Genomic DNA, 12,372 nt, shown 5'->3' on the forward strand with positions numbered 1-12,372 from the left:
AAAGTAGATTTATATCTCCAGGTTTCCAGTTGTACTTAAACACTTTCCAGCAACTCACTCAAGTGTCAGTGTTAATAATTAAGTTTAAGTTATTTAAATTCAATGAAATTTAAAATGTGGTACCCATTTGCCACACTTCAGATGCTTGGCTGCCATGTGTGGGCCTGCCTACCAACACAGTAAATTTAATTCTTTCTCTTCCTTCAAGTACAAAACAAAATAAAGTTTCTTACCAAATGCTCTTGCCGTTTCAAGGATAACGCGCTGTACCTCCCATCAATATGCGTTTGCTGTCACTATTGAGGAGCTCACAGCGTGACAAAGGTGTGAAAGCAGCTAGACAGATATGCATTGGACCCTTCTGGAAGCAAACAGGATTTATGTGGCACACGATCCCTACTTTCCCTTGGGGATTGAGGACAGTAGGGGAATTTTATTTGCTGGGCCAGGATAAAGGTTTCCAAAGTGCGTGTCATACGGTACATGTAAGACAGCCATTGACTCGCTGAAATGGAAAAAAGGGATTCACAACGGAATTACCAACGATGCAGTGTCCCCGTTGAGGCGGATGCTTCTGGTATCAAAGAACACAAAAACACAACAATCTTCTGTAAACTCACCGAGGACATGCTTCACGCCGACGGCTGACATGTGTGACAGCTGCGGATGCTACAAGATCTATGAATGTGTTGTCCGCAAGTCTGAGAGCATGAAAGAATTGGACAGCCTCGCAGCTGAAGGAGAAAAAAGGAGTCCCTAACACTGTGCAAAATTTAAAAAGCCCCTTTCTTCTTGACTCGGCCTTTTAAAGTAAATCTACAGTGAAAACCTACGCGGGCCCAAATTTAGAAAAAGCATATAGCATGTCAGAAGATTCATACTTTAGTCATTGAAAATGGTAAACAATATTTTGGTGCAAATTTTTGTAAAATGCCCTAATTACTTACATGGCCCCATTATGTAATACTGCTCATAGATTCTGTTTTTTCCAGGCATAGCGATTTTTTGAGAAGCTTCAAGAAAAACATTTTTAGCATTTTGAAAGTCAACAAAGGACAAGTATCAGATGAGACCATTTTAAAACTTTAAAATCCAGCTTTTAAAACTAAGATAAATACAATTTTAAAGAAAAGTCTGATATCTGTCACATAGAGTTGGAAGACATTTGGTCTCAGGTTAAATAATTCTGAAGTTGGGTTATAATAATGTAGGTTTTGCTCAATAGTTGGTAGCACTTGAGTGACTATCCAGGATTTTCTTCCCATTCCTTGTGCCCATTAATGAGAGAGAGACACTGGGGGAGAGACAGAGAGGCAAAGATATTTTGTGTAAATAACACTTGGAGTATCTCTGAATCATGGTCACAACTGGAAAGGTGATTTATGTTCTTATGGAGGAAGAGTTTGTAGAACTTTAAACCTATTTCTATCATGCACAGCAAGCACCTGCATCGTTCTGCAAGATAATTTTATTTTTAGTAGCTGATTGTGAGTGGAATGAAGGTTTCACGTTATTTCAACATAGTAATTTCCTTCACATATGTAATGCTGAGAAGCAATATTCAATCTCAAATTTTTGCAATCGGCAATTAAACACCTTTTTTTTTTGGTATAATTTGTGCTAAGAACTAAGTGTTTCAGTCAACAAATACATAAGGATTTTAAGTAAGCTGTCATGGCAAATGTATATTTAGAGAACAGCTTTGATTCATAAGCAGGAAATGAACTTGTAAAGCAAAAAAAAAATTAAGGCAAACTTTAAGAATTTTAAGAAAAGACAATTACATTGTTCTAATTTTATTTATTTACTGCATTACATAAGTCATTTTTGTAAGTAAAAGATGACTGTTTATGGGTCAGATACATTATAATGTTTTACAGAATTTAAACAATATCTGTAAGCTTTAAAGACAACAACACAAGAACAGTTAGCACTTCTCTTGGTCTGTACTTCTGTCCTGCATGATTCTCAACTCTGTTTCTCATTTGGCTGTTGCAATCATGTTATTTGTGTGAGTGTTCTATAGAACAAATGCATCTCAAGTCATGATAAAGGGTCCAGAGAACTTGACTTTCTTATTAAAAATAAATGAATAAAAGCACTGACTTTGCACAGACCAAAGTCCACCTGTCAATAGGTCTGTCTGTCTCTAGCATCTGTCTCTTCTCAAGAAGGATAGGAATGTCTAGAGTATGTTCATATCCCCAAAGAGTTAAGATATATAAACCGAAATCATTATAAATCGTCATAGTATTTGGCAATGAGTACTACCAATTTATAAAACTGTGAGATTTACCTCATTTAGTGCAAAACGTTTTGTTGGTACTTTTGGTCATGGACTGGGAACAAGTTCTTATTTTTACTAATCAGATTATAACCTTAGAATATATAATTTTGAAAATATCCTGCAATTAAAATAGTCTTTAGAAGACATACTGTGGTAATGTGGTTATATTTAGACAGTGATTATTTTTCCTTTGCACAGTTTTGTCCCCACTTAGGTATGTCCCAAAGATTTGTGCATTATTAAAACAAAATTTAATTTCATCATTATGAATTTTATTTTAATATTATTTTTTATAATTGCTGGTTCAACAATTCACAGACCTGAGTATAGTATTCTATTTGCAATATTTTGTTTCTCAAATTAAAATAAATACTATGATTCTAGAAATTAAAAGAAGAAAATTGAAAAAAAATACACCTATGTGGAGATTAAACAACATGCTCCTGAACTGCCAAAGAGTCAAAAAATAAAAAATACCTTGAGAAAAATTAGTGTAGATACACCCCATAAAACTATATGGGGTGTGGCAAAATCAGTTCTCAGAAGGAAGTTTATAGCAATAAATGCTTATATTAAGAACAATAAAAATTTCAAATAAACAATCTGACTTGACATTTCAGGCACTAGAGAAAGTAGAAGAAATGAAGCCTCATGTTAGTAGAAAGAAGGAAATAATACAGACCAGGACAAAAATAAATGAAATAGAAAATAAAATGATAATAAATAAGATTAAAGAAACTAAGAACTGTTTTTTTTTTTTTTTTTGGAAAAGGTAAACTAGACAAACCTTTAGCTAGACCTACTAAGAAAAAAAAAGAGATAGAGAGTTCTCATTAAAATTATAAATGAAGGAGGGATCATTACAACCGATAACACAGAAACACAAAGGATCATGAAACTGTGCGCCTTGAGAGAAAGGTCTATAGCTTGTCATTTGTCTGTTTCCAGCCTTAACCTGGTACTTGACGCAGAATATGTGTTCACGTGTTTTATTTTTTATTGACCTGAGTTGAGGCAAATCGTTTGCTATAAAATATTATAAAAGAAAGTGTAATATAGTATCATGTTTTCTGTGTATGAAAACTTTCAATTTCCTCTCAATTCTTAATGTTCCATTAAAAAAATGGAGCTCTATCCTGAGGCTGGAAGACATACCTATTTACTGCCATGTATCACAAGAACATTTAACTTATTGTGATCATTTGAACGCCTCTCCCATTTTTAAAGACATCACAGAGAGAAGATAATGGGCCTTGCTGGATCAAGTCTTTCTGAATCTAATGATCTTGAAGTCAGGAAGTTCTTTTCTATGCTCAAATAAATGTTCTCTTATTGTAATGTGCATAGGTGATAGGAAGCATTTTTAAAACAATCAATAATATATCGAGTAGCTATTTTGCACAAAGAATTATTTGAACTGAACTGAACTAAAAAAACTTTCTTAGTAGTTAATGAAACTAATTTTTAACATAGTTTTGAAGACTGCTAACATAAAAATTAGCCTCCTCAAAACAAGGCAGAACTGCTCATGAATAGGCATTGTGTTAAATTGTGTGAAAGACAGAGGCTGATGCCAAAGAGCCAGGAGGTAGCATCGTTGCATGACTAGATCCAAGGAGACCCACCGAAGCAGGGCAACGTGACGGGAGGGCAGAGGTGTTCACAGCAGGTTTCTGGTTAAGGATGTGACTTAGAATCGGACCTAGAATAATTCATAAAGCCACGAACTCTAGAAGTTGAGGAGGAAATCTGCAATTCTATCGCCAAGAACATGTAAGAAGTATCACGCTCTTCCCTTTTTCCACTTCTACAACTATCATTGATATGAATTAGAATTTATTACAGATTTAACATGTGCCAAAAGATATGCTATTGCTTTACATACATAACTGTATTGAATATTTAAAAAATCTCTAATTGACATGTTCTAGAGAGGCAGTTTGAGTCCTAGGTAGATAATTTGTCCAAGAACACAGAGCTAGTAAGTGGTGGAGACATGATTCATATCTAGACTGCCTAATTCCTACAATCACAGAATTAAGCAAATGTTTATAATTTTATATTAGTTATTAATTAATTCCTTTTTATTCACAAAGCTTTCACAAAATACCTATATGTAGATGGTATTAGAGAAAAAGAAAAAAGAAACTTCTTTGTGAATAGCTCAGGGATATTAGTTGCTTAAACAAGATATAACACCTCCAATGGCCAGTTGCTAAAACAAGACAGGAGATCAGAATTGTCAGGGAGTTTGGGAAGGAGTCTTAAGAGGCAGCAAGATAGCATGAAGAAGCTCTGGGACTATGAAGGGGTGTGTGCAGTAATCCATGTGCAAATATAGTTTCAGATAGCATATTTTGTTAATGTGAGCCTTGGTTTTTATGCTTTCTTGATCTTGCTCCAAACAGAATTTTTTATCTCAATAATGTTGAACAGATTTCCAGTTCTCCCAGATGCCCTAGCCCGCTGAACCCTTGTTTACCCATCAAGCTGGTCGCATGCACCCCATGTTACAGAATTGGAAACTGAAGTTGTAAGAGTTTAGGGGACATAGCTAGTAAATATCACAGCTGGGACCTGTACTCGGTTCCTCCAGCACTAAGTTTATTATTTTTTCAACGAAATCACTGCTTCTCCAACTTTTCCTCTGAAGTGCTCCTTAAAGCTGGGCCCATGAGTGTGCACCGCCCTGGGAAGTCTGGGCACACAGCCTGAAGGGGCCCTGAAAACACAAAGTCCTTTGAAACCTTCTGTTTTATATAAAACATGAAAGTGACAGATTCTGCTGTTTTTATATGCACATGCAAGTGAAAACCACTTTTAAAAGTGCACACATTCAAAACTTCTTCACCCTTAGTTAAATTTGATTTTCAAAGGAGTAGCTCTGAGTTCCTCCTCTGACATTCAGTGCCTTCTGACCGGCCAGGAGAAACCCTTCTATGGGATGGAAAACTTGCAGAATTACACTTCGGCAGCACCATTTTAATTACTGTTCAGGCACGTTTTGCACTTCACTGCGATGATAATTGTTTTTACTTTATTTCATATAGAACTGGTTTGGAGTTTTGGTTCTTTTGTGTCTGATTTATTTGACAGACTTAGAGCTAGTATTAGGGTTGGCTTTGGTGTTGGGGTTCACTGTGAGTCTGTTTTCTTAAAAATACACAGGAGAGCAAGTTAGTTACTCCCAAGTTTAAATCATGAATGGATCTCACTGAGTGACGACTGAGGACATTTTCCATGATAGGCCACTGTGACCTTAATGACTTTTCCATAATTTATGCCTTCCCCTCCTGCTAATGCCGCTGTCCAGCTGCGACTGGAATGCACCATCCTCTAAGTCAAACGGTGCTTAAATAATGTAAGAGACAGGAAACCAACAGGAACATGTAACAGACACAGTGCAGAAAGACATATCCACAAGAAGGAAGTCACCAGTAATTTAAAATACTACGGTGGTAAATAATATACAGTACCAGAAAGGATTCACGTGCAATGGAGAGCTTTATTTAAGGAGATACAGGCATGGTATTGAGGAGAACAGTGATCCTCTGGATGTCATAGAATGAGGAGGGGTAGGGAGGGCAGGTGACTGGTTCTGGAGGCAGGACTGGCAGGAAGACACTCAGAGATAGAGGAACTAGCGATTCCCTCTGCCCCCTCAGCCAGAGGCGTGGGGGCTGATTCCATGGTGACAGGCAGGTGGTCAGTTTTCACTGCCACATGGGATGCACATTTTTCAGTTTGTTTAGGGCAGGACAAGAATCACTTGAAAAGTGATGCTTTACTCTGCTTTTTGGTTCATTAATTTGTTACCTTCTGTGTAGCTTCCTGTAGTCCTGTTCTCTCTCCTTCAGGAAATTCCAGTTCAGCTGGTAGGAAGCAAACCTCTGTCCACACAGTAATTCTGAAGTCCGCAGCCCACAGACCACAAATAGAAAGCAGGCCTAGACACAAGCATCCTTTGGCTACATTTAAATAGATGCCTTTCTGATTCTGATTCAACAATAGCGGCCAGAAGCTTTGCGGCAGGAGAAATCAGTATTTGGTCTTGTCCCGGGTTCCCAGCACACAGCTCCTCCACTGCTTGGGACCTGCCCAGAGGTAAGCGTCCTTTGTGTGCTAATGAATGGCTGGTGAGGGCGGTCCCCCAGACACATCCAGGATTGGAGGCTGGCCACTAGAAAGACAAAGGCATGATTAGAAGGTTGGAATTCCAGTCCCACCCCCATCTCTGGACAGGAGAGAGTAGCTGCAGGTTGAGTGACTCAGCAATGGCCAGTGATTTAATTAATCTGGTTTACAATGGTGTTTGGGGAGCTTTCCATTTAGTTACTGCAGAAGGGTGCTGGGAGGTGCTACTCCTAGAGAGGGTGCTACTCCTATAAAGGGCATGTGATCTCTCCTCCTTTTCCTCCATACTTGGCCCAGTACATCATCCCCTTCATTGACTATCCCTGTGTCATATCTTTATAATAAACCAGAAATAGTAAATAAAGCAATGTACTGAGTGCCTGAGTCTTTCTATCGAATCATCAACCCTGGTGAGAGGGTTGTGAAAACACTCTGAATTTACAGCCGGTAGCTCAGAACTGAGGTCGGCAGCTGGGTCATGGGTTGTGGTCTTACAGAACGTACCCCTTAACGCGTGGGCTCCGATGCTACCTATAAGTAGATTGTGTCAGAAACGATTGAGCTGCAGGATGCCCAGCTGCCGTTGGAGAGTTGGAGAGATTGTTCTGGAAAGACACCGTCCAGCACAGGTGCTGTGAGCAAAACCAGTTCATTAGCTTTGTTTCAGCTTTGAAAAGGAAAAGAAAAACGGAGCATGCATATACTGACATATTTTGAATATCTGTTCCATGGGTACATTTAAAAAGCTTTGGCATTTATTGTCATTGGAAAATTAAAACTTAAACGTTGATGAAATTTTGAAAATGAGAACACCATATCTCTGCCAAAGCCCACTGGTACTTAACAAAAGTCCTTGTATAAGTTTTCTTCTTCCATATTTTCCTTGTGAGCTAGTTTTCTCTTTCTCTTTCTCCCCTGCATCCCTGAATTCAGCACGGCAGCAAGTATGTCATTCATTCTATCATTTCTTTTCTTTTTTTATGTGTGTGTGGGAGGGGCTGTTCTGTCTTGTCTGAATTTCAGCAAGCTATACCATGACCAGAAAAAACAAACAAACAAACAAACAAAAATCCCTGAAACCATGTGTCCCTTGATCTGAGAAATATCAAATTTGTGATTTGGTGGTTCTCTTAAGGAGCTAATAGAATTTTTAAACTTGCAATTTTTTTCTGCTCTATTCACTGCTTTTTTGCAGACAACCAGCTAAGAGTTTTCATGCTGATAAATGGAATGCAGGGAGAATTTTATTATTAGTTTGGTATTTCAGATGAAAACAATGTTGATTTCCTGAACGCAGAAAAAGCAAATGTCAAAACTGACATCTTTGAGACAGAAAACTTCCCGCATTAAAGCAGCATTTTAGTTCTTTACCAAATGCAACAAACGGCAGCAGAAAAGGTAAATGCACCGCGCAAGAACTAATGTGTCCCCTTCCAGAATGGTTAAGAGCACAAAGCATTTTCCCAGCAAAGGACTTCCACTGATTTATCAAATACACAGAAGGATCCTAAATCCATTAAAAAGAGCTGGGGTGTCAGTGCTAAGTAATCGTAGGAGAAGTACGAATAATAAAACTAAATGCCACTTAAGGGAGAACTCCGCTCTGTGGTGGTTGTCACTGTCCCGCTCAGTGAGACTGGAACACCTCACAGTGAGCACAATGATGTGAACAGGCATGTCCAAGTGTCACCAGATTAGATGTCTCTTCAGTCACCTCACCCTTCTTAACACTCACAATGAACTCATTTTAATACTCGCCATCTGAAAAAAACAACATTCCCTGTATTTCTTGGCAAGAGAAGCTTTCTGCAGAAAGCTGAAATTAGACTAGTACTTGAAACAAGGGAATCTTGTTTATCTATGTTCATTCCGTCTCTACATAGTCAATCATTATTTCATCAGGATAATTTATGAAATTCCAAGTATCATGATGGCAAAGAGGAAATGGCAAGCCCGTTTCAAAGGATGATGTGACTTAGGGCCCAGGACTGGCATTTTGGTCCCCTCATGAATGACGGACACTTGTTATAACAGGCGAGTTCCTTTCTGTAGTGATTTCAGAGTGGGAGCAAAAGGATGTTATTTGACATAGTATTGGAAAGAGGACTTCTGCACTTTAAATCTACAATAAATTTTATAATCTTATGTTCATCCGTCATTATTATTATAATAAAATGAAACAATTCACTAAAAGCTTTCATACTTGCCAAATGAACTATGACTTGTTCCTCTAAAGCTGAAGACGTTTTGCCAGACTGGTTTGTGAAAAGTGCTCCCTTGGCCTTGACCCCTGGAATACCGGTCTCTACCTCCATCTGACCTTTGCCCCTCTCTCTCAGAGCCTGTGCACTCTGCCCCCTGCTGCGGTCATGTGACTCAGGCTTGTTCAATCAGGGTTTCACTTTCTGCAGTCTAGTAACAGGTACAAGGAAGGCTAAAGGATCAATCAGAGTTTATGCTAATAGTCTTGTTAAAACATGGACATGATCGAGGACCAGCTGGGTGCTGTTATGGGTCACCATGAAATGAGGGCTTTCCTGTGAATGAAAGAATGGAACTAGAACTAGAACAGAAGGATCAAATAGAGGGCATTTGATTCTGAAATCTGAGTTTCCGGATGAAGCCATAACTAAAAGTAATGCTACGCTCTGGACTTCCCAGTCACCTAAGCCAATATATTCTCTCTGTTTTTAAAAATTTTAGTTCTATTGTTTGTGATGAAAGTAATTGTGACACATACCACTTCCTCACAGAATAGTCATGGACAGATTTGAGAAATCTATTTCATTAGCTTCTAAGTGGTTTTCTCTGCTGAAAACATTTGCTAATGTTGGGCATCTGTACAACCAGGTCACTACAGAGATTATATTCCTTTCGAGGAGTTGAGTACCTTAACAGAAGTAAGCCAAATAGTTCAAACACTATGTAAGTTTGAATGCATCTTTCAATTTTAGCATCACAACATCTGATTTAATTTTTAATTTAATATTTAATTAAAACAGCTTAGGTGCCTCTGGGAAGTTTGATTGTATCTTGCCTTCTGACACAAACTATATACTGGCCATGGGAAATAATGATTGCAGGGAGAAAACAATAGAAAGTCACTTCCTTTTACTCTGCGTGCCGCATCCAATACATTGAATACAAACTGACCTTGCACATCGAAGGCTGTGTGTGTGTATGCATCGCATGCTCTTTCTTTAATTATAATTCTTTTTGAAATTTGGCTGTGTTTGCTTTCACTTCTTGGGAGGACCTCTCCAAATCTACTTAATCCAAGAGCATGAATTTCAGCATCCGACTTGGGTTTTTTAGTGGAAGTCAAATATTTTCTTGTTTGAGATAGCCATCACCCAGCCAATTATATCCACCGGCCACTTAAATGGAGCTTATTTGTTCGAGCAGCATAGACTAGAATTTTATAAAAGCCCAGTCCTGGGAAATAGCTGTCTAGCTGTCGAGCTCTGAAGTTTACCCTGACTCAAAAGCTGACCTTTCACTGCGACCTGCCATGTTGTCTCTCCTGTTTCTTTCCTTCTAATCTTTTTCTCTTCTTGTTTTTGTTTTTTTCTTAGCTGCCATTCATTCCTCCCTGACCACTAACTCTCCCACACTTTGGTTGTAGCGCAGTGTTCAGAAGGAACTTTTCCTAGTAATTAAAGGGACATGAGCCTGTGGATTAGTCCCCTAACTCTATCCATGTCCATTGTTTCTATTTGGCATTTTGAGAACTTGGCAGTGATGGTCTTCAGGAGAGCTGTGGCTTCACGAGGTTCTCACAGTTGGGCCAATAATCCACTTCTGGCTTCCTATTGTAGAATTTGGTATCCTTGTTCCCCTTCTTTGAGAACCATCATTCACGTTAGGATTGTTTATGGAAAATAATTGCATTGCTATCATTTATGCCCAAGCAGTTTCTAAACTTCAAGGTAAGGCAAGGTAAAAAGTATCCTTTGTTCTTGAGAATATGTTTACTTGGCTGCAGTGTGAATGAGACTTTCTCGTAACAGTCTGAACTATTATATCGCTGCCAGAAACAATGAGTGTTTACTAGATTTCTACATGGGAATGTAAAAAGAAAAGTCTATCATTTAAGGGACCTGTGTTGAGAGCATTGCAAGATGTTAAGAAGTATGGAACAAAGAAACGTACTGTTTATTCTTAGCTTGGGAGAGTAGTTTACTCTAGACATTAGTGCACACACCGTAAATAAACTCATCTCTTTCTTCTCAAAACCGTGGTCCAAGGCTCAGTACACTGTCTCTACAGTGACAATCTTTAAACATGATATGAAGACAAATAGTTCTTATCTCTCATTTCAGTATATCCTGACACTCTTAGACCTGAGCCACAAATGAAATATTTCATTTCTGCTAGTTGCGTTACTGAAATGGTGTTCTTAAAATTTTATATATATATATATATATATATGAGAAAGCCTCATTTGGGCTGCCAGCCAAGTAAACACACAGACACACACACACACACGCATTTATATGTGTGTGTGTGTGTGTGTGTGTTCGACTTACGTTTTAAATCTTCCTTAACGCTCTCACTCAGTATGCGATGATTTATTGATTAATAGCTTAAATCTCTCTATACTAAGTAGATAATTTCCCCATAAATATTCAGTTGTTCAGATAGTCCTGTTTCCTGTCAAAGTGCTTCTGATGTTTTATAAGAGCACAGGATTCTTTTTCTCCCATTTTCTATTTGTGTAATTTAAAATGCAGCATTTATTGAAAAGTTGGCTCATGCAAACTTCCCTGATCTAATTGATCAGGTCGGATACAAGTGAAAAATATACTTACCTGAGTCTTTCATCATTAAGATTCATATGTTACCTTCACAGCATTTGCAAAGAACTGCTCACGTGCACTATCTCATATTCACGTTTGACCAGGCTGTCCGGCTGAAGTTTATTTATTATCTAGTATTCACGTTGGAGGCAGTTGTTTTTATACAACACCTTTGCTCTCCCTACAGCAATGCTCTGCGTTTCCAAACCTGAGTACAAATAGCTCAACCCCTTCATCAAGCGAACAGGCGAACACACTCACGGACGCAGACAGCAGTGTGGTGATGGGGGGGTGGAGGTGGAAGAGGGGGGCCGGGGCATAAAGGGTCATGGAAAAAATACGATTGCAATAAATTTTAAAATGAAGTACAAAGAACAATGTAGCTACAGATTTATAATTCCAAATAAGGTTCTTAACAAATATTTTAATCGGTTAGGTAAGTATTCAAATATAATGATGCGGATACTGGCTGGATACTTGGGTTCACTACAATCGCAGGTTTGCCTAGTCAAATGCAGCGAGAGACGTGGGCAGAGAAGTCCAGGGCTGTTGAAAGACAATGGTTATAATATTAAAATGTGCATCAAAGCTAAATAAATGAAGAAGAAAGAACACAAGTTGAGAATGGCAGAAAATGAAAAGGAAGTAGCCCCACTGGATGGGAAGTCTCTGTGAGGGTCAAGAAGCAAAGTAAAGATATGGCAATTGAAGAGCTCACACCCAGGAAGTGGGGGTCCGGGAGAGGCATAGTGAGGATCCAGGCTTCAGAAGGTTTGCCTTACTTAGTGAGGGGGAGCTGTGTAGACGACAAGTACATGTTTACTGTGTGACATTTGTCAGGCACTGTTCTGGTCACCAGATACATTAGTATTCAATCCAGCTGACACTGCAGTGAATGGAAATGCAGTTATCATAATTAACCTAGTACGTTATTAATTTTATGTTATGCCGAAAGGGCATAAACACTGAGAAAAAAGACCTCAGAGAGCTGTCCACTTACAACCAAGGTGGAATCCTAGGTTCAGAGGGCCAAGGACAGGGGACCGTGCCCAGAAGCCGGGCTGGGGAGCCTCAGGTTTCCTGCGTCTGCCTCGGCAGTGGGGAGTAATTAACTCCGGAGTGATCACTGCTCGGTTCCTACCTAAAAAGTCT

The sequence above is a fragment of the Furipterus horrens genome, unplaced genomic scaffold, assembly GCF_987537825.1.
Source record: "Furipterus horrens unplaced genomic scaffold, mFurHor1.1.pri manual_scaffold_12, whole genome shotgun sequence".
NCBI lineage: Eukaryota > Metazoa > Chordata > Mammalia > Chiroptera > Furipteridae > Furipterus > Furipterus horrens.